General features: G+C 48.2%; 1 long non-coding RNA gene across 2 annotated transcripts; it reads right to left on the reverse strand.

The window, feature by feature from the left end:
- Window positions 1–412: 412 nt before the first annotated feature.
- LOC130594278 (uncharacterized) lies at window positions 413–27,572 on the reverse strand. 2 transcript variants are annotated; one of them, XR_008971046.1, is made up of 5 exons: window positions 27,291–27,572; window positions 26,863–27,010; window positions 25,581–25,766; window positions 18,823–18,918; window positions 413–1,384 (listed from the first exon to the last, which is right to left on the reverse strand). It is a non-coding gene; the product is annotated as an uncharacterized LOC130594278 (long non-coding RNA). The 2 variants fall into 2 exon arrangements; XR_008971045.1 differs by lacking the exon at window positions 413–1,384 and adding an exon at window positions 16,607–17,374.
- Between the last annotated feature and the right edge of the window lie 71 nt (window positions 27,573–27,643).

Genomic DNA, 27,643 nt, shown 5'->3' on the forward strand with positions numbered 1-27,643 from the left:
TTGCTTTAGCTATAAAGCTTCAGCAGTGCTGGTGGTTAGTAGCAGGATGAAGGGCTGGGAGAACTGTCCTAGTCAGTTACATGTGCCCTGTGCCTTGGCACGCTCACCCCAGGATACTGGGAGCCTTCATGAACTTCATCATAATCCACCTCTTTAGGAAGGGGTTCGCTAGTCTGGTGCTCTACAAACAGTAGCATCGATGAACACCATTAGCTCCCCAACTGTAGTAAGTGCTAATATGGTCAGATAAAGCCTTGCTCATGGTTATAGCTGCTGAAGAAAAGAGGGAGCCTTGTCCACCCCATTGGCACAGGGTCACCCGGAAGAAGACTCCAGCATCAACGCTAAAGGGGGTCCCTTCATTCCCAAGCCACCGTGTGCCACTGTTGGGGTGGCACAAGCACTGCCCTGAGCTGCTGGGCTCAAACCCTGGGGAAGCAGCACCACATAGCCCTCACCCTCAGAAATCATATAGATCCAAAACAGTATTTTCATTCAAGGATGCAGAGAAGGAAACTCACCACACAGCCCTCACCCCTTGCATGAGAAAGGAAGTCCAGGTCTAGTGAGCTCTGCCTTTTCCTTTAATTTTAGGCATGAAGATGGTTTCCTGCTTCCATCAGCTTTCCCTGATACAGTAACTAATTTGCCTTCCAGCAGAAGGAATACCGATCGAGAGGTAAAGCCATTGCTGGGCTTCCAAGGAAGTGCTAATTAGTCCCTCTTTGAGAAATCTGGTTAAAGCAAATGAGCAGGTGTTGCTAGAAATTGGACATAATCTGTACAAACATGCTCATTCCTATGTGACAGCAGAGCTAATTACACCTATCCAGACCTCCATGGGTCACCTCTCCATTTTATATAGTATCTCTCTGTCTAAAGTGTATTACTGCCTGGTACTCCAGATAAAACAGTACTTGGTGTCAGTGGTGAATTAACCCCTTCTCTTATCATGGCTTGAGAAGAAGGATGTTGCTACCAATGCCACTTACTCCAAGGACAGGGAAAACACCTTGTATCTCCCTTTGGGCATGTGAGGCACGGTGCAGAGTACCCTGCCTTGTGCCACGCTGAACTGTCACCAGCAAGCTTTGATCTTGCTTGGTGTCAGCATCAGAAGGGTTTATGGATGTTTATGTGCTATGTCACACTTCCATGGCCTGTGAGCAAAGCTTTGCAACCTCCTGGAAAACATAAATGTCCCCTGGGGGAAGCTGGTGATTGACATCTGAGAGGGACAATGCTGTGGCAGCAATGGAAGTAACCACAAGGGTAATTATGGTTTAAGTAAGACGCCTTGTGTGTAGACTTTCACCAGCCCGATGGTCTCATTGCATCAGCTTGATCTCAGGCTGGTGTGAAGTGTCTGCGCACATCTGCAAAGCTGGAATCAAGAAGAGTGGGAAGTGATTGCTCGGCACAAGCCAGCACAGGAGAAAAGCAGCCAGCTGTGGGTTGGTTTGAACGGGAAGAATTTCCTAAGCAGCCTCCCAAAACAGAGGTATCTCTGTGTTACTTAGCAAGTGTCACGCAATCTCAGCTCTTGTTTGCACCACAGCCATAGGAAGAGAGAGGGGCCCAATGCAGACTATGTGGACAGAGACACCCATGAGTTTACTACATGACCTGGGAGACATGCATGACCCCCTGAGCCCTGGTTTGCTGTTGCAAAAGAACACATGGATGTGTGGTAAAGCCTGGGAAGCAATTGCTGGTGGACAAAGGGAACACAACATCCATGGCTATGTTGAGAAGCTGTGGCTGCCCCATCCCTGGCAGTGTTCAAAGCCAGGTTGGATGGGGCTTGGAGCAACCTGCTCTAGTGGAAGGTGTCCCTGCCTGTGGCAGAGGGTTGGAATTGGATGAGCTTTAAGGTCCCTTCCAACCCAAACCAGTCTGGGATTCTATGAAAGTCTCTAGCAGCAGTGTAGGCACTCAGGGCCATGTTTGCATTCAGTCCTAAAGAGCAAGCAGCGAAGCTGAGAGCCTCAGGGATGGCAGCACAGCCATGGGACTGGGAGCAGGGCAGCCCCAGCCAAAGCCAAGCAAAAGGAGTATGCTCCTCATCGGCACAGCTGCCCCTGCAGTTGTTCCCAGCTCTTTCTTGTCCCAGCAGCTGAGCACGGCCCAGCTGGATACAGAGGGAAGAGGGAGACAAAACCCCTTTGTCAAGCTGATTCCAGACGTACTACCCTGCACACAGCCCCTGCCAAGAGGGCCCATTAGGGCTCAGCTCATCAGAGCTGGGATCAGAGCTCATCAGAGCTGTTTTCCTCCCCTGCCCCCTGTTAACAGCTTCAGAGGTCCAGGGGGAGCATGCGTTATTGCCTGCAGAAGACGCTGATCAGGATGGTGTCCTTCACCCAGACTCAGGCTCAGATTTTCCTAAAGCCACTGCTGACTCCTGACTCTGCATCCACTTGGAGCTATCAACTTGCATATCAGGACTGACATGGCTCTGAAGTTATAACATCTGATTACTTGGTCTGCTAACATGCACAAGGCAGAACGATGGTGATGCTCCCATTCCTGAAAAGAGGAGCAGAGATACGAAAGTAGTAAAACATTTCCCCACTAAAGTCTGTCAGAGCAGGGGCTAATGCTCCATGGCTGCTTTGCTGTCCCTTTTCAGTCAGGGATGTCCTGTACTTGATCCCACAGAGGTGGGATGGAAGTGTCTTAGTATGACAGCAGAAACATGTCACTCCCTCAGATGGCCTGTTGTGCCCTAGAGATGTGCCCTTCCCTCAGCTTTCTCTTCTTTCAGTGTCCGTAGGTATGCCTAGCTGGATCTTTTCTTGTAGACCACATTCCTAGTATAATGTTTGCCTTTCTTATATCAGTACAACGCTGACTCACATCAAATTGAAGTACAAGTATTATGCAAGAGGCTTCAAAATGTCCTACCTGAGACATAGGAACTGGTTCCAGTCTGAAAGTGGCTGCAATTCAGGCTTCTCCCAGCCATGACACTGGCTTTACAAATGAATCTTGTGGGTTAAAACAAGAACGTACCTTGGATACACCTTCAGGTTTCTGCACCACCTAGGACAAAGATGCTAAGGCTTTTGTTTAAGTGAAAGCTGAGCTTCATTATCCAAATGATGTCTGAAGATGTGGTTTTGAGCACACGCATTTCATAGGGCTTCTAATAATCTGCCTCCACTGGCCGGTACTTTAGAGACCAGTGCAAGAAGCAGTCACCACACATGACTGACTCCAGCCCTGAGGCCCTACTTATCCATAGGTGGCTTACTGGTTCTTACAACAATGAAGAAACCCGGCCAGCAGCAGCCAGGGCCCCGTGCTGCTGCGCAGCGTGACTCTGGGCATCCTGCCTTTGCATCATGGGACAGGGATGGTGAACATAAATCTGAATTAGTTCATCTTAAGAGATGAAGGACTCAGCAAAGCTACATGAAGAGCAGTTTCAGGCAAGTCCATGGAGTAGCTGCTGCTGTGTGTGTGTGTATGCATGACGCTGGGTGAAGTTATCTGTTTACCAGCTCCTCCTGCCACTTCATCCTCCATCAGCTCCTGTTTGCTGCATGGCCATGGGATCTGCTGGTGCCCATACAGGAGCCAGAAGTTTGGATCAGTAAGGGAGAAGATCAAGGACCAAACCCACTGCCTGTTATGACTGCAGAGGCAGACAAAACAAAAGCACACCTTCCCTCGCTCTGATGCTGCCATCCAGCTGAGGAGAAACATGCGTTCTCTTGCAAACAAAACCTCTTTCCTTTGCCCTGTCCGATGCTGCTTCAGCTTACAAAGAAAGAGTACTAATGTGCTCACCCGTTGACAGAGTGGACATGAAGGACAGTTTATAGCACCTCCTGTACTCTCAGCTCAGAGCTTCAAAACAATATTCATTGCATCTACTGTGCAGTGCTTGGCCAGTACAGCCACATCCACATCCAAAAGTATCCAGCTAGAAAAAAAAAAAGACAAAGCTATTAAAAACACTCACACTCAAGTCAGGAAACATCTTATTATAGGTCTTGGTTTGAAGAAGGGAAATTAAAAACCTATATCCACACTCAGCATATGCCCAGCTATATTTGTCTGCTCCATTTATCATCTTCGACAATGCAATTTCAGTGTTGCACCACTCCAGTCTTTTACACTAAAAAAAAACCCACCCCAAACAAGCCAATGCACAAGATGCCATTGCTGGTTTACAGCTGTGGCCTATCCTGTTTCCCTGAGCATTTGCTGATTTGGCATCAGCACAACACTGAGGGGGTTGGGATCTGACTGGAAGACGTGGATCACAGTAAAACAGGCTCTTCCTGTATTTATAGCAGCGCTCTGTCGGAAGCACAGCAGTTTGTTCATGTGCTGGTGGAGAAGGCATCACTCTGAAGGGGTTCCTTCACTAAAGATGTACCTCATGCATGCATTTCTCAGGCTGCAGAATGGAAAATAAAAGCTCTGGCAATGACAAACCATGCATGCAAAGTTAAATATGCAATGGAAAACATTACAGAGGGGTTAGCTATTGCTCCCATAGTGCAAAGACTGGAAATAGATGCTGCAAGTGCTTTATGAAGAAGCAGGAAGCTTGGCACTGCATTAAAGGAGCATGGATAGAGTCATGGGTAAGAATGGAAGAAACCCAGACATGTGGTAAGCTGAGATTGTCCAAAGCCAACTGCAGGTGTAGCCCGGCCACAATCACCCGTGAGCCTGCTGCTTCCATAGGAAAGGTGCCACGGGATGTTCCGTGGTGTTTCAGGGAGGCTGTGCTGCAGCCATGCCCCTGGAGCAGGTTTGTACCATCTCCTCTTGCTCAAAATGAATGCCAAAACATCGCAACTTCAACATGACCCGGAACAGGCAAAACAGTTTGGGTGGCTGCTCCTGCCTTCTTGATGCAGCAGGCTTGTACAGGGCTCTGCAACACTCACTTTTATTAATAGCCTGGATGTCCTGAGCATTTTTCTATCTGGTTCTCACGAGTTATTTTCACTGCACAGCTTCCCATGATCACTCAATTTTGGGAGCTGATTAGACCAACTGGTGGGATAAGTCCCCACAGATAAAAAAACCAACAGCAAAACGAACCCACACCCAGAGAATCAAGAGTGTTTCTATAAAAAGTTAGGAACATGTGCATGGCATTGTGGGTATAAACAAGACTCAGCACGTATCTGCCTTTCCACTGCTGAGAAAAGAGCATTTGGCTATGTGGAGCTTTAAATAAAGATGCTGCTGGTTGTGCATCACGTGCCACTTGTGATGGTACCTGGCCCTTGGCTAGCCCCTCTCCTGCAAGCACTGAGGGGAGGGCAAGGAAGGGAAAGTGAGGGTAAGGGAATTATATTTCCATGCTAGTTCTGTTCTCCTGTTTGCAGTGAAGTGCTAGGGATCAGATGGGGGCCGGGACTTGCCTTTGCATGAAACTATGTCCTCCTTCAATGCTTTGCACATCTTAAGAAAGACCGTTGTGTATGGACAGAGAGTACTCCCAGACACAGCGGAGTGCTGAAAGGGTGGGGAAAAGCCTTGGGGGTAAATGGCTTCACTTTATTCCTACAGCCTGTCTAGGCAGAGATAGCAGGTTGCACAGCTACAGCAGTGATGTTAAACACCAGCAGCAACACCTGGGTCCTCTAAAAGTCAATAACAAATCCTCCTTGGATCCCGGAAATAGCAAATTGTGCATCATTAGAGAAAAAGTACAGGAGTCAGTGCTCAGCAAGAGCTTCCAAAGGCCTTTGGGGTTTGTTTTCTCTGGCAGTGAGGTATCAAGGGAGCTTATAGAATGGATTTAAGCAACTTCAGCGAGCCTCGGACAAAACGAGGTCTTCATGAAGACTCAACGCAGAGTGGAGGAGGGTACAACACACATATATTGAGCTCTGTGGAGGTACAAACCTACTCGGACACCCTCCTCTTGCACACACAGAGGTAGGGTCAGATTTTACAGATGCATGCACCTGTGCTTGTATATACAGACAAATTGCCATATCCACTAAAATACAAAAGCCACCCTAAAGAGGATGGATCATACACATCTCGGGGGGATGCGAACGCCTTGCTATTCATAGCAGCCCACACTGAAAGACAACTCCTTTTGCCTAGGCTATGAAGTGAAGCGCTCGGAAGTGTGCTCCTTAACTCCCTGTGTAGGTAGTACCACATAATCATCAACTACATGACTGCAGACTATTTCCCCCTCCCACATTTAGTTCCTGTTCTGGATCACGATCACTCACCGAAAGCGAACTCAGGGTTTCATTTGACGCCCCTCCACTTGCCTTTTTGCTGTACCACACTCAGGCTCTGCTCCCAGGACGGGTCTATTAATATTCTCAGGAATGTTTTGTTTGATCTTTGTGCATTAAGGAAGCGAACACTTAACAGCACCGGAAGAAAGCCTTCTTGCCTCCAACCCAACTATTTGGACACAGACCTGCCAGCTGCCAAAGTCTTACTCAGACCCTGGCTTGGACTTGCTTAAAGCATATAAAATCTTCTGGGAATTTCTCTGTAAAACCCACATGAGCATATGCAAAATACTTCCCCCCCCCCCAAGGTTTGACATAACATAACCTGGCAAACAGACCAGGCTCAACACATTTCATCTTTCCCAGCTCTATGAGTATTAGAGCTACTGCAGAAGCTTGCCAGAATTTTCACTGGGGAAAAAAAACACTGAGTTTTCACTGTATGTTCAGAATTGCCTGAACTTCCCTAAACTATAAAGTAAATAAGCAGCCAGAGGTAGAAATTGCCAGCATGAGATTTGACAGGCTGGTGGCCCAGCCCAAAGCAAGCGGGAAGCAAGTCATTGGTACCTGCATGCAATGGAGCTCAGCCTTGCTGTATGAGGGATAAGGACTGCCTGATAGCACCTTCAAAGCAGCTATGGATCCTGTCATCACAGCACACCTGGGACACAAGGAAGGGCTCCCCACATGTTGGTGTCAGAGCACAGTCTGTGGGTAAGCAGTACACCTCGTCCGATGTACTAAAGAAAACTAGTGTAGAAAACAAATCTACTGCTCAATCTGCTAGACTAGGCTTTCTCCCTGACACATGTGACCATAGACCATATATGTTTATCCTTATGCGTGACATGAGCGCATGCCCCTGAGAAACATAGGAGAAACCTGATCGACAACAGCGTCCAAAACTAATGTTGTTGGAAAGACAGGGAACTGGAAGACACTCTTTTCATGGTCACTAACAATATGGATGTTTTAGCACCACCCTCCACATAGCCGAGATAAAAATAGCTCTTCTATAAATGCACCACTGTATTCTGAGGTCAAATAAGACTTCCAATAAAATCACTCCAAGGCATTCAGAAAACAATTTACTATTTATCTCACTAAAGAAAGCAAGTCCCTAGTTTTATCTCGTCTCTTCTCGCTAAGGCACTAAAGCCCCCGGAGGATAGCTATTTTGATAAATTGCATAACAAATTATGCTTCAGGGCTGCATATCTCCATCACGGAGCACGGAAGCAGTGTAAGGCTGCCTGTTTTCATGAGCTATTTCAAGACACAGCGGACAGCCCTGGCTTTCTCAGAATCCATCAGCGTCGCAGTAAATGTTTGTTCCTAAGCACGCACACGCGCGCCCACCACCGCACGTCTCTTACTGACCCAATGGTTCCCACATAATCCCCCTGAAGCAGACATTTCCCCTCACACCAGAGGATGACCAAGAAATTGTTCCACTTGAGAAGGTCTGATAGCAAGAGGAAAGAATTCAGCTCATCCCTATGGTGGGCTTCCAGCTTTCATCTCCTTGATAACCACCGCATCTGGTGACCATCTGTGGTTAAAAATGGCTTCCCAGGAAGAAACTCTTCTGCTCAGCACAGGGAGGTCGGTTATTTTTAACCGAAACCCATTCCACCTTGGTGCCTGAGGAAAACAAGCATGTTCAGCAGAATCAGTCCTTTGGAGTCAACACGAGCTATCACAGCGTAATGTTACTTTTGGCAAACAAACTGGTATCAACTACTTGCCCGGGCTCATCCACGTACGGCATGGCTGCCAAGGGAAAACAGGATGAAGAAAGGATGACACATTTGTAATCTCTAACCACGCATGTTTAAAGTGCAAATGGAAAGAATGAACACCCTTGACTCTAGACTCCCGTGTTTATCACTGGAATAATTGAAGCCCTGGCTGTGACCGGGCAACTTTCCCCTTAGCATGAGTATGCCTCTGTCCTAAGCAGAGGGTCAAGGAGAGAGCTGTGACTCCAAACCTCTTCAGCTCTGGGAGCTGCTTGTCTAGGACAATTAATCACAGCAGTGGACACTAAAACTGAGCTGTATCAGATGACCAGCAGCTCCCACCGTAAGGCAACAGAGAGCACGGGCTCTGCATTTGGACTGCCTCCTGTTCAGGAAGACCTAAGCAAAATGAAAACCAGCAACCCATAGAATGAAAACCCTTCCTTCATCCTTCCTACCCCCTGTGCAGCCACGGAGAGGGGGAAGAAAGGGGAAGCCCTGCCCCATGTGCATCTCTCCACTGTTGCCAATGCCCTACCTCATCTTTGTGTCAGCAGAGCTCAGATGCTGCTTTGTGTTTGCCATCACATGCCTTGTACAGAGCATCCTATGTAAACACTGTAAATCTTGACTTTACGTTACCAAGATGTGCGTATGCACCCGAGTCATGGCTTTGATGTGATTGACAGTTCTCTGCTCCAGGAGCCTCTGGAGAGCTTCAGCAGTGGAGCTTTACAAGCAGGAATGTTATGTAAGTAGATAGCTATTTTTGTTCAAAGTTTAGTTCTGCGCTCTATGAGACTAGAAAAATGAATGCACACATAGGTAAAGAACACATTCATAAGATTCATTAAAACAGCCGTGCCCTTCCTCCCATGATGCTCTTCCTGGTGGTGGCATTTGCCAAAGGTTTTACAGGCCCTGCACAGAGCAAGGCTTCTCCTTTGTACCCAGCCTCCTCCTCTTCCTTCATCATCCTCTGAGACCACAGTCCAGCACTCAGGACACCACAAGCACTTCCGCCACAAAGAGATGTGATAGCAACACTGGAGCAGAACACAGGATTACCTTAAGGCAACCACAGACAAACGCTGCAGCACTAAACCAGACAAGGTTTAGCATCTGGGGCAGCCCTTACCTGCCGGCTGCAGAGTCCTTTATGCAAAGCAATAGCCTTGTGACCCCAGATGGAGGAAGGAAGATGTCCTGCCAGGAAGCAAGACTTCCACAGGTCCATACTCTGGTCTCAGAGCAGCACATAGAGATGACCTGGCAATGCAGCATGGTCACTTCTCTGCTCTGCCCAAAATTGTCTGAGTGATCTTGGGTCAGCACCTTAGGCACAGACCCACAGAGGCCTAAGGAAAACCCTTTGTGAGGGTTTTCAGCAGAACTCAGCATCTCGTGGTTCCTCCCTCTGTAAAATTCAGATGGCCTCATAACCCTACCTCCCCCAGTGTCAGCATTATACATTCTTTGTTGGCTGGGAGGTGATCAAGGGGATGGGAGCAGGAGCCAAAATGAGTAGGTTGTAGCTCAGGCACAATCTAAGCCTTTGATTACGTCCTGTGAAACTTTTTAGACTGAATAAATCAGGCCCATTATCATTGACATGGTTTGGAAAAACCCCAAAACACTGAACTTCTAGGAGATCGTCCTCTGTTAGATAAAGACTTCAGACAGTTAAATGATACTTGCTAATTCTGGTGCTCCACTAGACCCAGACATCTATCCCTGCTGGCAGGTCTAATGACGGCTTTGGTCTGCACAAGAAATGGTTATTCATCATCAGATCTCCTTGCCCCTTTTGCAAATGTTCTGCTTCATCTCAGAAGAAGGAAAGGGAAAAAGGCTATAAGTAAAGAGTAAGCAGCTATTTTGGGAAAAGCACGTTCTTCATGGTGTGAGTGTCTGCGTGTGTGTGTGTGTAAACAATTGTCTTCTGCATTTCTGTCAGCTTATCTAATCTCTCAAACAAATACCAAAGGTTCTTGTTGAGGTTTCATGGCCTGGCTGTCTTCATCAGCCTCTGCAAAGGACTCCTTCAGGGGTCAGGCTCTCCAAGCAGTACCACATATCCCAGTGGTCCCCATGGTGGTAAGCAAGCTCCAACTGATGTGCAAGGCACAGTCCGACCCTTGAAGTCATTGCTTGATCCTGTGTCCTGTAAAGACATAATTCCCTAGAGCTATCTACCTGTGTTTTTATACCTGCTTATTGCATATGCTTTAGTTTCACGTGCCACTACGCTGTTGCTGTATTCATGGGGTTGGCTTTTGTCTGCAGGGAGCTGCTCCCTGCACCACCACCCTCTGAAGCATGTACTTACTGCTGTCACTGCCTCAGAGAAGACTTTCCAAAACTATTAGGTGGGGAAGGACACTGCTCAAGCGTCCCTGGAACAAGAGGGAATAGCCTTGCCCTGGGCTTGCTGCAGCAGGCAGGGCAAAAAGGATTTGAAAGAAAATGAGGTAGCTGCAGTTAGAGACAGATGAGTACCTTGGGGAGGGGAACAGGCAGGATTTATGTAAAACAAAAAGCAGCTTTAGGAGCAGAAACAAGCTGCTAATGGCAATGGAAAAGCTCTCCACAAGACACAGCAGCCTCATGTACGCTGATAAGAGACAGAGTTAAGGGAGAGGAACATCACATGCCTGGACTGTTCACAGCTCTCTTTACGCAAGCAACAAGCTCTGGAGGTTGATAACACAGGAATGTCAATGCAGAGGAAAATAACCCTCCTGTGTGCTGCTTTAAATATTCCCAGGGCTTGTTCTGAAAGCATCCTATTCAAAGCCCAGGGAGCTTGTGATAACGCTGCTCACCATGCTGGAAGGCAGGCAGAGGTCATGAGGAAGCTTGAAGCACCATGTTGGCCTTGCTGCTTGTCAAATGGTTTTCAGCAGGAGCAAAGAGATAACCAAGAAGAGACAGAACAGCATGACTCAAATGCTGGATTTGCTAAGACAGTCACACGAAAAAGAACTTTAGGAACCATTGTCCCACCTGTGCCTTGTTCTTTATGTCCTTATCGCCAATCTCCCACTGCCGTCTGACGCCAGAGACACCGGCTTGTATAGATGTTGGGTCCAACAACAGAAGTCATTTCCTATGAGGAATCGAATACACAGTTTTGGTGGTGTGGGCTGGGGTTTTCTTCTTTCCTATTTAGCTGAATTCCCATCCTGTTGAAGTCCCAGTTCTGTCACTGAATTCAGCAGGGCCAGAAATTAAGTGATTTGGTTGTGGTCATACTGAAAGTCTGTGGCAGAGGGAGACTTCAGTCCAACCCAGCCTCCCAAGCAAACTTAGCTCTCCATGAAAGCACGTAAGCTCATCCTGCTTGCAGTGCAAGAAGTCCATTTCCTTCAACCAGTTACCCAAAGATCAACAACTGTTGAAGGTCTTATGCCAGCATGGAGAACATTGAGCACTATCTCTGCCCCACAGCTTTCAGTGCACTGCTTCTGGCCGGGCTCTTTCACCACACCACGCAGGAAACTCAGAGCTGCTTCCACCCAGAGCAAGAGTCTATAGCAGGATCTCTGAAGACCTGAACTCTTGCTTTCAGATACAGTGTCTTGTTTCCTATTGCATAATGAAGCTTGGCCAAAACCCACACCACCATTTACCATGCTGGTGCACAGATGCTTTTGCTAGAATAGAGTTAAGCCAAACTGAGCTGTGTTTGAATCAGCAGAACTTGGAAGGCCAAAACACAAGGTTGCAGCAGCTTCTCCTCCCCACTTTCCACGGCTGCATTGTGAGTGTGCATTCATACAGGCTTGCCAAACCCTAAAGTCAGGTGTCTCCACTACCATGGAGTTTAGGGCCAAAGGCTAAATTCAGCTCACACACTGAAGTCAGTGTAGGTGCAAGCCAGATTGGAGCTTCAAGTCTGGTGGTTTGAGGAGAAGGAAACAACTTTGCTCCAATTTAAAAAGGGGAGATAAGCAAAATAAAACCCCCTCACAGGGCCCCAGAGATCATTTCCACCAGGTTTAGGAACTGGCCTCTGTGTTTCATGAGAGTTCTCCACCCTGATGGCCATTCTCATTGAAGATATTCAACCCCCTTTCCTAGGGCTCTCTCTCCCTACAAATGCCACTGGGGGCTTTCACAGCAGTGTAAGCCAAGGCTTTAAACGTTCTGCAATGTAAAAAAGGCTTTTCCACCCTTGCTCATCCGACAATTACACTTTAGGTCTCTGCTCTTAGTTCTGTTTGGGTAGGTATTTCCTATCCATGCTTACTCTTCTTGAGCATCTCCAGGCAGCCCCCTAAGCATCCTGTAGCCACCCAACTCACTGTTACAGATCAAGCCTATAGCATCCCAGTATTAACAGTGTTTGGTGTATTTCCTCTGCTGTTGAAAGCAAAGCAAGTTCTGTCTCACCCAAGCAGAATTAGTACAACATGGAGAGGAAATCCTAGAGTACCTCCAAGGAGGAGGAAGATTTCCAGCAAGGAAACCAGGTGTGTGCAGCAACTTTAATAGCAAGAGGAAAATCAGTTTTCCAAAGTTATTGTTTGTGTCAAGGTGCAATATAGAAAAGCTAGGGCCTATCCCAGTGTCTCATTGAAGCTTCCTTGTCTTTTTCCTCACGTTATCATAACTGTCTTCAGCACAAAGGGCTAAATACCTGCAGAAACAAAATGAAGAAAATAATTCTTCCAAAATCCTACACTCATTCTATGTACCTTATAACTAGATCCACTTTAGTTGGGTTGCTCCAACTCGGTCATATCTGCACACTACAGCTTATCTCTGCATACCCTCATTGTGGCCTATGGTTCTCTAGTTATACATCAGCACATATTGCGTCCACCACAGCAGAAAATCAGGCTGCAGAGGGGCACAATTTCATCAGATGTACTGACCTGTCCGGGACAGGGGTTGTAGGAAAATGTTACAGAGAAACTGCCATAGGCAGTAGTGGCATGACAGTGCCAAGTCCGAGCACAAGCCCAGCCCACCATCCTGCTCTGCCCCACAGGGATCCCAAATCAGCCTGATTCATGGTCAGAGCTGTCCCTTTCACACCTCTCTTTGCAGGTACTTCTGGGCAATGGTTGTATCTATTCAGGAAAAATTCCTATGGATTCCTTTAAGGCCACTCCTTTTCCTTACTCACTCCCTGGTTTTCCTTCTTTCTTATTTCAGATCCCAACCCTGCTGCTTGGCTGCAGTAAAAGCCCTCAGGGAGGACAAGCATTAGGACGTTTACTTTTTCAGCTGCTCCGAAGCACCCAGAGGCAGAAAACACAAGCCAGGCAGCCTGCATCTCCTTAGAACCCCAACCCTTTTCCCTCTGCATCCCCAACCCTGCAGCCATCCTGCGTGCCTGGAGAAGGCAGCCTGGGTGAGCTGCCACTTCCCCTTCTTGCAGCCCAAGTGACCTTAGTGTGAAGAAATGTCTTCCTGGTATTCAGCTTATGTTTCCCCTTTCCCAGTTTATCCCATTGTTTCTGCTTAACCCTTCCTCAACAGCCCCATCACCCTGAGAAGCTCTAACTCTATTTAGCAGCCATACACATTTCTAATATGCTTTAGGTACTAATAACCCAGGTCAGCAACTTCTATGGCACCTCAACACATGGTACGTATTCTTATGCCTTTCAGATGTCCCTTATTTCAGGTCTTGACATAATTCAGCTGAAGGGTATTGACAGATAAGCGCAAGCATGCTGTGGCTGTGAGACTGATTATTGCTACCTGCAAAAAAAAAAAAATCAGAACCTTTTGTTAAGAGAATTCCTGGAAGGTTGTTTGAGAGCAGCTTTTTTTTTACGTTTCCTATGAATTTCCATTGCTTTTTCCCAAACAAATACAAAATATTCCATAAAAACAACCCAAAACGAGATGTGAAGTGACATAAGAAGATAGCAGAAAAATATCCTCTGTGAACAACACTTAACTACACTGAGCATTGTCTTACAGAGCCCAGAGGGGGCTCTGCCTTGGGATCTTTAACCCTTTAATACTTGCTACACTCTTTCCAGACAGGACTTAACACCCTTAACACAGGCATGTGAGACTTGGTAGCCTCATATTGCTAAATTTTCCCCAGTTTTCCTTTCCAACTGGTTTACCTCCTTTCAGCCATTCAAAGTTAAGTTCCAGGAACTTCCTCCTTGATCCCAGAACTTCTAAGTAGAAGGATCAATCATAAGCAAAACATTTCTTTGGCAAATCATAGCTCAGACTGGATCCTGTGTAAAGTTCCGAGTGGTTTCTCACTGAATAAAAGCCAGTTTCATTCAGACTCCTGGGCCAGACCAGAAAGCTCAAACCAGCAGGCAAGTTTCCCATTTGCAGCAAAACCCAAAGCTAGGAGAGCTTGCAGTCTCGTTGAAACAGCTTTGAAGTATTCTATATGAGCAGACCTGTCCTTTGCAGGGATGCTCCTGCTGAGAGCCACACTGTTCCCTGCCGGGATGGGCAAGGAAGGGTAGAGTGGTGATGGGTAACCCACCAAAACCTTCAGAACTCAGTTCTCATCTTCCTATCACCCTTGTACAAGCCTGTGGATTAATTAGCAGACATTCAGGGCTTGATGATGCTCAAAGCACTGTTGAAGGGTTAATACCAAGACTGTTTTCACAAAGCGAAAGAAGCTCTGGCTACGACTTCCCTTTGTTTCCCTCCTCCTCCCTTCCCCACCTTCCCTCCTGCTGCTTCTTCTATGAATAGGCCTTTACTGTGTCTCAGGAAAAGAAATGCCTCTCTGAGGGCCTTGCTTTCCCCTGACTGCTTGGGGCCATCAGGCAGCCAGTCAGACGGTGGCCTTTGTAATAGGGAAAGCTTCTTCCAGGCAGAGGAAGACACTGCCTGGGGCTTCTGTATTCACAGCCTTTCTATTTCTAGCTCTCCCTTTTCACGGGGCTTTGTTTGCTAAACCCCACTCCCTGCTCCCCCCAGGCCATCAGTGAGCATACTTATCTTAGAGGCAAAATAAACCCCAACATCTCTGATAGAGCCCACCCCAGAGATAAGAGTCTTTGCCATCTTACCTCTTCTGCCTTTTCTACTTCCAGGGAGTTTGCTGGAAAGGAGACTAACTAATAGGATGCTTTAACAGCTTAAATCCTGCTCTGTGGATGCCAATTTGCCTCTTGAGGTGGGAAGTAGAAAGTAATCCTATTTTCAATATAGGCATGGATAGACTGTGCCGATACTGAGCTCAAAGTAGTTTGAGAAAGGTCACTGCAATAACATGATGCATAGGCTCAGAAAGCTCCAAGGAGCTGGCACAGGATGTTAAGGTAAACCAAACATCCCCAGCCCCTTTCCTGACCCCTGACAGAAGGATTTCAGCCCACAAAAGGGCACACTGAAGCCAATGGTCAGTCAGCTCCCTCCATCCTTCACTACCTGCGTGCTTTAAGGCTTTTCAGCCAGGTCACAGCTCTTTCAGTGCGCCCTGCTCAGTAGCCACCAGCCCCATTGGCTCATTCGGGCTGCAGCCTTTCACTCCCTCAATCCACATGCCCCAACATCCATCACCACCTGGGGTGCAGCCATGCTTTGCATGGGTTTAGTGCTTTGCTGTCTCTTGTCTTTCCACTTCAGAGAGCTTCTGAATGCCAGGTTTTCTCCATGCCCATCTCACAGCACAAGGATCCCAAAGCAGGCACCACCAGTTTAATTTCACACCACATTATAGCATGACAGCCTATTCTAAAAGCAGGCAAGTTCACCTAGAGCAGGGTCACACACTCAGCTTGATGCCAGACTCAGGTGATGCTTAAAGTTCCTTGTCACTGCCTTGCCAAGGTGTCCAAAATACATAGGAAGGGTAAAGTGCTGCAGGCTCTCAAGATCTGCACAAGATTTTATTTACCTCTGCCTTCACATATTAGCTCTCTAGATCTAACACAGACTTGTAGAACAGTTTGGGTTGGAAGGGATCTTAAAGATCATCCAGTCCCAATCCTTTGCCATGGGTACGGACACTTTCCACTAGACCAGGCTGCTCAAAGCCCAGTGAAAAGAAAGACTGCTCACAGGCAGGCTACTACATCAAGATGGATTAAGGTGAAAGAAAAACTCGGATCTATGCTCATCTTCAATCATGTCTTCTTCCTGAACCTCTTTCCTAAAGTTTTTCCTCAGTTTTCCTGCAAGCATCCGTTTAGGCCAGCCTCATCAGTGAAGCAGTCGCTTAACTACTCTCCCATGTGAGGGCTACAGAGCATCCTTCTGTAGGTTTTTCCATCAGTGGTTATTTGAACATTTGTTTTCCAATGTCTCTTGACACAAATCAGTGTTCAGGCACGAGTCTGTCTCACACTTCTCCTGCAGTCAAGCCCATTATTGCAATCCTCACCCACAGCCACTGAGGCAGTCATACTTTGACCAATCTTTTGGCACTGTCATACCTTCAGCGAACTGCAGCCTTGCTCAGGGAGGTTTATGCCTTGTCACCATTGATGCCTACAAAGTCACCAAAGGCATATGCCACCTTCTCAGCACTCCCTGGTGCTCTCCTGAATAGCAAATGGTCTTTATACCACCCTCTTTCTGAACGTCAAGCCAGCTGGTCCTTCAGCTAGGAAATTGTTCATCTTGGGAGCAGATTTCTCCAGGATCCCACACAACATTTTGATAAGGTACCAGTAACAAGAGTGTGAAGTGGTTTCCATCAACATTTGATGATGAAAGTAATCTTTTTTCCCACAAAAGGACCATCAGGGACTTGGTTGGAATCTTGGAGTATTCTCCAGACTCCCAGCTACAACTGACAAGGTTTGATCTGCCCATGTGAACACTCCTCCATTCACTACTTGCCTCGCCAGCTCACCCGGTTAGTGCTTTTTGATATCCAGCCCATCAGTTCTCTTGAGCACACACATTTCCTCATCTGGCAGCAAACAGAGGAGAAGACATCTGTGTGCCCAGGTCACAAGGGCACACCAGTTTCAGCTGGTTTAATTGGGGCCATTTGTCCTGGTAATTTTCAACAGAGCAACAACAGTCTTGCCAGAACAAGTTCTTGGCTCCCTAAGCACTTGCTAGGAGCCACAGCAGGAACAGGGCTTATTAGAGAAGCAGCAAGTCCTTTTATTTGCACAGCAACATTATTTCCTCACTGCTGGCCAGTGCCTGGATGAACACTGAGCCCAGAGGTGAAGGACTTGCATAGCCCATTACCCAGACTCCTGAGCCATGCAGTTCCCAGCTGCCACTGCTCTTGGCAGATCACCATGTTACACAGAAGCTCGGGCTCTGCCCTTTCTCCTCCAATCTCAGCTGAGAAACAATGTGAAAACACATCTCCTTGTCTCCAAGTGTTCCTTTGTTCCTCCTCAGCTGATCTGCTCCTTGCTCATCACCTTGAGGGTGCAGGGGAGAAGACACTCAGCATTTCACACTTAACCTCCCACATGGTGGAAGCTGGAAACACGCACTGAAATATGGGCAATTGAGAATACAATTACAGCTGAGAGTAAGTTGTGTTGTAACTGGCAAACTCCAGACACAGCCATGAGAGGATGCAGCGATGTGCTCCTTTACCCCAGCCTAACTGCCAGGGGGCCACTCTCCTACAAACTGCTTGCTGAAAGCTAGATACACCTTCAGGTCTCACACAAGTAACAAGCTCAATCCCTTCTCCTTTGATTAAAATAATGATTAGAGATGGTTATTGGAAACATCAGGAAGCCTTGCTCCCATTTTGAAACTTTACAAGCTTGGTGACCCTCCTGGCTACCTACATATGCAAAGGAAGCCTGGCAGATCCTGAGTGCCAAGGCAGAAAATCCTTCCCCTCCCAGCAGTACAGTAGAACGAGTGTTTTCATCAGTAGGTACCAGCACAATTTGCAGAAGAAAGCAGCATGTTATCTACTGCACTTCTTGGAGAGCAGTCAGGAGGTGGCAAGGCTGAAGTTAGAGAACAGCAATGGAAAAGAGACAGAAGACAGTTGGGGAAGTGAAGCAAAGCTATGTCCTCTGCAGCTGAGCTCAGGATGTCCTCATTTTTAAAGCCCCTAGAAACAGGTCTTTAAAGAGCTGCCTGGAGCCATCCAAAAAGCCAGGCTGGGGCTTACCAAAGCAAATACTCTTCCTCCATGTAGGCTTACGCATTTTTGCTTCCATTTAGCTGCTCAGAGCTAACTCTAGGAAATACCAGACAAAACTGCTAAAACATATCAGCGGCACAAAAGGAAGAGTTTGCCTGCCCCCAGCCCTCTGAACTCTTTTAACCTGGCAAACCCTAGAGCAATACAGACACTGATGGAGAGACTCAAGGCGGGTAGAGGCAAGATCTGCTATGCCATCAGGTAGCCAGGCTGGTAGAGGAGGGTATACCTACAACTCCAAAGTCCATCTGCATGCCTGGAGCCCAGCTATGCATCGGTCTTCAAAGACACTTCGTGGTTTGATGAGTCACTGAGCTAGAAAGCCAACCTATGCCCCCAGGAAAGCATCATCACATCCCTCTTCACCCAGAGGAGGAACTCATCTGCAGACACTGGGACACTCACTGTTCCTGTAACTGTCTCTTGTGAGCCCTTTCCCAGCCCAAGCATTTTCTACTGAATTCAACACCAAAGATTTGGTTCTGGCTACAGCGTGGCTCGTGCCTTTGTACCAGAGGCCAGTGCTGCAGGTAACACTTCACTCCCAGTGTAAGGGGCTTTGTTACTGCACAAAGACAAGGTGATGGTACCTACCCCAAACAGCTCAGCCTAACAGAGACCCATTACCCTCATTTTACAAGAAGCCAGTCAAAGCTTGGGGGACAAAAGGATTTCCCTGCAAAGGCTGTGGCTGTCCTCAAGACCACATGCAATGCCATGCTGCACCACCACGCTTCTGCACCCGCCCAGCATCACTGACCTGCTCAGTGCTGTCTCTGCAACACTGACCAGCACATGCTCAGCACCAGTTAATCTTCTGACATCCAAAATCCAGCACTGTCACATTAGTGCTGGCCTGCAGGATAAGGAGCAGCAGGTCATGATGACTGAAGCCTCATTGAAATGCAGCGTGCACACTCACAGGAACTGCAAATACACTAAATATGAAGGACAAGCAAAGGGAGCAAGGGGATTACTCCGAGTACTCAGAGTGGTTTAAAGGGAGCAGGCATGAATGCTTTGCTTTAGCAGCAACTCAGCTGACGCATCCAAACCTTCCACCCGGGGTGCATCCTCACTTGGATCAACACCTCACTCCTTACAGGGTACTTCCTAATGGTCTATTGATTTCAAGAGATGTCCCAGTAAACATGTTGCAGAAGGATCAGCAGCCCATCAGCAATGGTAAGTTCATGTGCTAGCACCCTGCTGTTCAGTGCAAAAGGGAAAATGAGTTTTGAGAGGGTAGGTTGCTGGCAGGTCAATGTGACACTTGTAGTTCTGGCAACAAGCAGCCCACCTCAGAGCAGAGGTAACGTAAGCAGGCATAGCACAGCCTCCCCTCTGTGACCTGCCCTCAAAACCAGTGTCACCTCCTGGTTCAGCTTCCCAAGGCTCCTGCCACCCTCCCAATGTGTCTGAATCCTTGTAGGAAACATCATTTGCCAGCCCCAGCTCTGCCAGGGCAAGGCATGCCCCAGAAACCACCTCCCTGCCTGCCCCAGGTAGGAGATGACCTTCCTATGGGCCTGGAGAACAACATGAGGGGCAGAGTGGCTCAGCCATGCAAGGAAGGGTCTGGCAGGAGGCATTATTTGGGAGCAACCTCTGCTGAGGAGCAGGGCAAGGACTGAATTTCTATTCTGGGGCTGTCTGCACTTCCCGTTCAGTGCGACAGCCTCAAAGGGGAACTAGTATTTACAGGGCTCTGGTCACGTCATCCCATTGTTCCCATACAGTCAGGAGGCTGCCAGGAGAGAGGACGAGAGAGCAAAGCATCCCAGCGGGCTGCCCCAGCCCTGCTCCCCACCAGTGGTGGCACTTTGCAGGGAGGTAAAGCGAAAGACACTGTGAAGTCAGTGATCTCCTACCACAGGAGGATCACGCACAGCTAGGAACACAGCTTCTCCCTCCCCAGGCATCTTCCAACTGCAGGAAAGGCAAAAAAGACAGAGGAAGATTGTTTTTCTCTAGCAATCTAGAAGATGCAAATGCATTCTAAAGCCCTTGTAGATCCAACAACAGGAGCTTTTAAGCCTTTTGAGGATGGCAGCTTCTCAGCTGGTCCAAAGCAACCCCTTCTCCAGAGCCATTCTGCTTTCTGATGCACACAGGTCAGTGTCATGCCACAAAGAGGCCTGGTGCCTTCTGCATGGGCAAGGAGAGGAGCCTCCTGCAAAATGAGGGCATACCAGCAGGGCCCAAAGGTGCCCCAGGTGGAGACAATGGACACCTTCCACCATGGGCATCATGCACATCAGTGGGGATGAACAGCAGAGCAGAGGAGAGAGAATAAAAGAGGAGCCTCACAGAAGAAAGTTGTGGAGTACAGGAAGGGAGGGTAAAGCAGACATAGCAAAGAGAAGCTAAGAAGCAACTCTTGTGCACACAGGCTCCTGCAGCAAGAAGCAGCCCAGCATGACTGAAAGCCATTTGGGGTTACCTCAAGATGTTGCTCTCCAGGGTTGCTCATCATCACTACTAAACAGAGGAAGCCATTTTGCTCTTGATGGGAGGAAGAAACAGGGATAGAAGAGAGATGAACCAGAAGGAGGTCTCACAGCAGTTCTAAGCCCCAGCTGAAGACAAAGGGCTTTTATAGGCAAGACCAGCCAGGCTAAGGGATGTCAGTAAATCGCTCTCATTATATTCTTCACCTGTGCCAGGAGAGAGCTGCATCTCCTAGGGCTGCGCAAGAAAGAACTCAATAAAGATGATGAAGCATCAAGATGACAAAGTAATGGGGGTTGTGCAAGTTCCCACGTAAGCAGGTCTCTCTGTTTTAGCACAATCAGTAACTGAAACTGTCTTGATGATCATTTTTTCCTACACTTTGAAGTCTCTCTGACTTTGTTTTTGCAGGAACACCTTGACTTAGTGCTGGTTGCACCTCAGGCTCTGCTCTTCCACGGCCAGGGACTCCGTCTCTGCCACGAACAGCATGAAAGCAGCCTAAGCATTTACACATGTACAGCTCGGGCTGTGAGAAAGGTCCAGCCTCCAAACTTTGACAATCAACTTCAGAGGATCCATAGTTTCACCTGCAGTATTTGCTGACCTATAGAGCAATCACGTAACACTTCATGGAGTGAGAACCCCTGTTTCTCTCTACCTTCGGCATGCTTTTATACACGATGTTTAATTTAATTTTGTTGTTGTTGTTGCAAAGCCTGCCTTTCCCTATTTCATTTCCTCTTTACATTCCAAGACAACGGCCTGTGTGCAAGGATAGCAGCTGGTTTATTCCTGGAATTAGCACTCAGTTACTGGACAGACAAACACTGGGATTTCTGCAGGAAACTCTGCTTTCCTGATGTGTTGCTGTTTTCCTTAGGCTGAAGTTTAGAGCCAGAACAGACGGCTGGGGCTTTGTCTATGGAAAGAAAGAGTTCACTCCTTGTCAGCAGTAACGTGCATCCTTTCAGAAACAGAAATATTTGCCCTCTTCCCTTTCAGCAAGACGTTTTGGCACCATTATGAACCCAAACCTTTGGCAGAGCCATGCAGGCAGCGAGACAGACTCCGCTGAAGTATGAAGAGCAAAGGGGATCACAGCTCAGTGCTGCATGAAGGGCGCAGGAGTCCTCCCCTCACAGCACTGGGTGTTTGCAGAGCTGCTGGCTCAGAGGTAGAGCAGGAAAGGGCTCAGACTGCAGTACCTTGTTTGCATGTAGAACAGCTCCTCGCATCACAACAGCTCCAGCTCCATCAGTGGCCTGCAGAACTGACACTCGTCATGTTTCCCAAAAGAGGGAAATCCACGCTGGAAGTCTGGGATTTGTATTTTGGACAAACAGTAAGGCTGGGGAGAGAGCCCCACACATGTACCTCCTCTGTGACACCTGACAGCTCCTCAGGAGTCACCAGCTTCCATGCATTGGGAGGCTTCTTGGTTAGCCAAAGGGCTATTTCGGAAGGCTGGAGGAAAGCAACATTGTGCTTGCGCTGCCACGAGCCTGCTGGAAGCAGAACAAACCCTGTGACAAGGCTTGTTTTTTGCCTCCAGGAGTCAGGAAGCCCAGTTCAGCCCGAACATGCTCAAAATAACTGCTGAAAACGTTGTGTGCTGATCCAGTACCGGGTGAAACTTCAACAAACGTGATGTTTTCCCATCCCCGGCTATATTTACTTGCAGACTTGCTCGGGTGACCTCGCTGAGGAATGAGGGCACGTACAGTACTGCTGCAAGGTGCTGTAAAGGCTCACTGCCTCTAACAAAAAAGCCCAGTGCTGTTTCTGAATGAAGAAGTGCATTGCTTAAGGAAAGGCAGTCTCTTCACTTTCAGTTCAGGCATCCCACCCCTGATCTTTATAAGGGCCCTCCTAGGAAAGGCAAGCAATGTCCTCTGGTCAAGGCAGACTCCTTTCGCCCTGCTCTCACCTGCCTTTCTCCTTCCCTTGCCTCTCCTCCACATCCATGTGCAGGCTTTGGCTGGCCCTCAAGCCTACGCTCCTCTTGCAGACATGACCCTGCAGCACTTACTCATTGCTTGTATCTGCACAAGCCCGCTCAGGAAGATTACTCACATAATGAAGGGCCCAGGTACCCTGCAAGCATAACCATGCCTTTGCAAGTGGCTTTCAATCCCCTCACCTGACCTCGTTCACACAACACCAGGGAGTTACAATCCCTCAGCCTTTGCCTGTGCCTATCATGGTTTTAACTACACAGCCGTGACAGAGGGCAAGGCATGGCCAACCTTCCAAAAGCACCTTCAAGCCTCCCCATGGAGGTCAGCTCTTCTCAAGTCTCACCAAATTCACCGGCACTGGTGAAGCTGATGTCCTCCATCAGCCATCCCATGCACCCTCATCCCATGTGCCAGACACCTACACCAGTAACAAAGCAGGAAGCATTTGTGCCAGGACACGTGCACTTTAAGGGCTGAAAATGCCCCCAGGAGCTGCAGAACTGCAAGTCACAGGTGCAAACAGGGAGAAAAGACATAAAAAGAGTAAGGGTTGAGCCTCAGCATCTCCTCCTGCCCCATCCCAGAGTCACCAAAGGCTGCCGGAGCCTTTGCAAGGCAAGCACACAATATTAGAACAGCCAAGCACAAGTGTCTGCAAATCAGATGTCCAGATAAAAAGGGCAATGGGCTTGGGTTTGGCACTGAGTTCTTTCAAAAACCAAACCCCTGAGTGAGCGGGGATTTGATCATGCATTTTTGTGTTGGTTTCTGCTTCTTTTTTAATATGACCTGGGTCCTCTTTCCTTTCCATTCCTGAACCTTCAGCATATTCCGTGATTCAATGAGTCTATATTTTACTTTCTCAAGGTTTTCTCTGGGGAAAAAAAGGGAGGGGAAAAGGGCTGAAAATGTTCCTTCTCATTTAAAAGGAAGCTGAGGCTCCCTGACAATGGGATGACTCCAGCAGCTGGGCTTTTAAGGACACTCTGGAAATTATGAGACTCCTGATAAAATCATAGGATTGGCAAAGCCTTATTTCCCCTGAACAATTATGATTTCTTTGCCTGTGGGTATCACTGTGTTGAAATGCCTCTAAAGTTCCTGCTATGTCATTGAATTTGCATGCATTTCTTTTCGGTTCCTTCCTTCTCCAGCCCCTGCCAGAGAGCAGACATTCCTGAAAATCCACTAACCACACTCCCATAACTTTACAGCCTGAAGACCTTGAAGCAAATGAGCCTTGAAGAGTAATTGTAGCATTACAGGCACCAAATGATGCTGAATTATGCAGCGCTTAGCGGACGCTGCTTAGTGGGTTGATCACAGGGAAAAACATTGGCTAACGTGAGAAAAAAAATCACTTGTCCAAATGGTACAGCAATGCTGTTAGCAACTCTATTAGCAAACAGAAACAACAGAGACTCCTCTGTCTGCGTGGTGGGGCTGGACCACAGGAGTCCCACTTTAAACAGTAAAACGTGCTAGGAAAGGACATCTCCTTCTAGAGGATGTTTCAACCCACCACATGTATACGTTCCCCTCTGGAGCGTCTGCATTGCTGTAACAGGTAAAAAGCACCATTCAGGATGAACCAGGTTTTGGAGGCAGGCATGAGCCAACGTTTCCATCCTGCTGACTCAGATGCTGTGGGATGCACAGACCTTAATCAAGTGTGCTGGTTTTGTCTGGGATAGAGTTCATTTTCTTCATAGTAGCTGGTAGGAGGCTGTGTTTTGGATTTGTGCTGAAAACAGTGCTGATAACACAGGGATGCTTTAGTTACTGCTGAGCAGTGCTTGCACAGAGTCAAGGCCTTTTCTGCTCCTCACCCCACCCCACATGAGCAGAGGGGGTGCATGAGGATTTGGGAGGGGACACAGGCATACAGCTGACCCCAACTGACCAAAGGGATATTCCAGACCATATAGTGTCATTCTCAACATATAAAGCTGGGAGAAGAAGAGGGAAGAGGGGGGGACATTTGGAGTGACGCTCTTTGTCTTCCCAAGTAACCATTAGACATGATGGAGCCCTGCTGTCCAGGAGATGGCTGAACATGTCTGACTATGGGAAGTGATAAATGAATTGTCTGTTTTGCTTTGCTTGTGCACAGAGATTTTGCTTTACCCATTTCCATTCTTCACATATAGGAATCAAGCTGAAATTAAGCATTAATTAAGAAATTAATGTAGAAGATAAGCAGCTTGCTCAAGCTCACACAGGAAACGGGTGAGGACTGAGGGATGGGAAGTAGGTGTTCCCCTGACTGGACTGTCACATGGTAATGCCTTCCTACCAACACCTTAGCATTGCATAGGACCTGGGAAACACAAGGCTGCTGTAACGCTTGGAGGTCCCCTTCCCCAAAACTTCTGTATTTTTCACGGACAAGAACTTGAACGAAGTGGGAAAGGAATGGGGGAAAGTCTATTAAGGCCCTCACCTTCATGGGCGCAGGTTAGCAGTGAGACTGATGGATGGGGTAGTGGGAAGAGCAGGAGCTTTGTTGGGTTGACCAAGGAATCCCCATGCAGCAAGTATGTGAGATGGCTGGCATTCTTGGGAGGTGAAGATGGGCAGCACGTGGCTCAGGTGTGTAGGTATGAGGGGCCACACATTAGCACCAACAAGAGCAAATAAGCCTGCCGCTAACAGTGCATAGCTTCCCCCCAGAGTGTAGATTCCATGCATCCCCATGATTCCTTGCATCCCCAAACGGTGGGAAGTGCGTGATAAGTTTCCCAATGCTTACACCCCACGTTGTTCTTCATCCCCCTTTCTGAGCCCCTCGCACAGGCTGTGAAAAGAGCGAGCACCAGCATCTACCACTGCACAGGATGAAGCAAGAGTTTGAGGGAGGACAGGGAGAAGGGAAGGGTAAGTAGGTGACAGTCTGACCGAGGAACGCATGATAACGCCCGACGCGTAGAGCCAGGCTGCAGGCATTTCCTGACCTCAGGATGCTGGCAGCTTTGCCACCTCTGAGCTTGCCTTCACGTGGCTTTGAGATGCTGGCCGCAGAGCCTCCAGGCTGATGGAGAAGTGCCTGAGTCCGTTGTCCCACTTGCATGCACACAGGGACGTGCAAGCGAAGGCTCTCTGTTACCTTTTGGCTTGCCACTGTGGCTGGGTGTTTAAACACAGGTGTCTGCTGCTGTTGACACTGAGTGATAAGTGGAGGCATTTTTTCCATTGGAAAGAATCTCAAGAATTTCCCTGTTCTCTTTTTATTCTTTGTTTTTTTTCCCTTCTGCATCTGGTAAGGAGACTGTTACTGTGGGGTGCTGGGCATCTGGCATAAGGCAGAGGTAGGACAGTGCTTATTAGCTAAAGATTAGATCCCCCCTCCGTTCCCCTCTCACAGCTCCAGCCCTAAGCTTCAAATCTCATTTAAATTCAAGCCTTCCTCCCTTTCTGCTCTCCCAGCTGCCTCTAATAGCTGCTCCTTAATGCTCTAGTCCCTCACTTGTGAACTGGTTCCCCAAAACAGCAGCCAGCAGCCACCTCCGGGGATTAATTATCCCTCCTGAAGCAGGAGGAGCTGCGGTTCCTTCGGTGTTGTCTGCATTGCTGAGGCTGAGTTTGCACCTTTGCATCCAGGCTCACAGTCCAACCCCCTCCCTGACCCCCACTTAGAGCTTGGGGAAAAAGTGTTCAGATGGAAAATATAAAAGCAACACCTTCCCAACAGGAAAAAAAGAGGCAGGAGCTGGAAGAGGGGCCTCCTTCCTTCCCTTTTTGCCCACCTCATGGCACTGACCTGTCACCGTAAAACAACCCAGGCTCCAGGGGGCCATTACCAGAAAGCTCCTATTACTTTCTTTCATGCTCATCTCTATGTTTCAGGTCATTTTTTATGTCATTTAAGCCGTTAAGATTTTTTTTCCCCTAAGAAAATCCAGGCCTGCCTAGCTCTGGTACACCCTGGGGAGCAGGAGGAGGACCCAACGACCCCACACATGCCCGCACACCCTCCCAGCACTGTGTACTATGGGCAAAACCTTGTCTCACAAGGAGCTAGCTGAACATCCACACAAGTGTGTGCAAACACAAGAGGCTGAGATGCTCCTACACGTACAGGCATGTCCGTGCACGTGCAGTCACCATCAAGCAATGCCCTCATCCCACCCCCTCCTCCCCTAGAACTTTGTTGGAAAGCACTAGCTCAGCCAGAGCACCTCCAGCTTGTGCCTTACTGATGCCTGGTATCTGGTTGGTACTACTGATGCCTGAGAGCATCTCTCCCTCTTGGGGTGACAGTCGCACTAATAAGCAGGCACCATCCCCACCATAGGATGGAAAATATGAGTGCTCTAAAACAAAAACCCTGATGCAGTGCAAAGCCAGAACCAGAGGGATAAACCCGGCACCCTGGGACACCAGCTCACCTAAAACACTTGATGGGGCTTGGGCACCACACAAGTGATTGATTGCCTGTCTCTTCCTCTTCCTGCAACAATTGGCAGCTCTGGTCATCAGTTGCCCTCTGTCCAGGAGCTGAGGAGGCATCGGTCTCCACCACTGTTTCCTGGGGGCCTGGGATGCAAAGGGAAAGCAAACGGGCATGTTTTGAACAAAAGGATAAAGAGGCCAAACCACAGATGAAACATCACCACTTCAAAGAGGAAAAGATAGATAACAATATTAGTCACCACCCAGCAAACAACCTACCTCTTCAGCCTGCGGAGGGTAAGAGGAGTCTTCCATCCTCCTCATCATCCTCCTCCTCCTTCCCGTCCTCCTGCCCCCAGTCCTGTTTATGATACGGTCTATGACAAAACAGCTTATTAAAGGAATTATGCAACTGAGCTCCTACCTTTCCAAGCTGGATTTTTCCAAAGCCTTATGTTTATCGGGTAATTGTGCTGGAGACACCAGCACTACCTGTCACAAGCCCTTTTGTGGGCTTGTTTGTTTAATGAGGCTTCAGCTCCTTAATTGCTCGCATGCTTTGTTGGGAAAGCTTAGTCACATGGGTGCAAAGGTAATCCAGGAAAAGCACTATCAGTGTGCCCAATTAGGGGGCTGGCACTGCCTTTGGTATTGAACTCTGCCCACAGCCTCGGGACCAGCATCCCAGGAGGTCACTCGGCAAAAGGGCATCTTTACACCTCTCAGTGCAGACTGGCGCTGGGTCTCTAGCTTCTGGTCCATGTGCCCTGTGGGAAA

This window comes from Pezoporus wallicus, unplaced genomic scaffold, assembly GCF_028554395.1.
Source record: "Pezoporus wallicus isolate ANWC-B61680 ecotype Strahan unplaced genomic scaffold, APGP_CSIRO_Pwel_v1 contig_7339, whole genome shotgun sequence".
Classification (NCBI taxonomy): Eukaryota; Metazoa; Chordata; class Aves; order Psittaciformes; family Psittacidae; genus Pezoporus; species Pezoporus wallicus.